Consider the following 511-nt stretch of genomic DNA (forward strand, 5'->3'; position numbering starts at 1 on the left):
GGGCCACCTGCATCATGAAGGACCCCACCCACCCAGCACACACACTTTTTGCCCCACTCCCCTCAGGAAGGAGGTTAAGGAGCATTAAGTGTAGAACCACTAGACTGAGGAACAGCTTCTACCCTGAGGCTGTTAGACTCATGAATCTCTAACTAGAATAATCACTGTGAAAAACCATATCATGTTGCTGCTGATCTGTTTCATGTTGCTGCTGATCTGTTTCAATGTTGATGTGTTCATGCGTGCACATCTGCTCACAGACTCATGTTCATGTTTGTGCTGATGTTCAATGTTTTATGTTATGAGTGCTTAGTGTATATTTAGTTGATGTTTTTCTTAGTTCATATCTTAGATGTTATTACTGTTTTTCTTATACATTTTATTGTGGGATGTAACTGGGACCCTGTGTACATAATTTCGCTCCACCACATGTACCACATGAGATGCGAATGACAATAAAGAAACTTTGACTCTGACTCTGATGTATAAATAAATATATATATATATATAT

Source organism: Nematolebias whitei, chromosome 5 (assembly GCF_014905685.2).
Source record: "Nematolebias whitei isolate Nwh7 chromosome 5, NemWhi1, whole genome shotgun sequence".
NCBI lineage: Eukaryota > Metazoa > Chordata > Actinopteri > Cyprinodontiformes > Rivulidae > Nematolebias > Nematolebias whitei.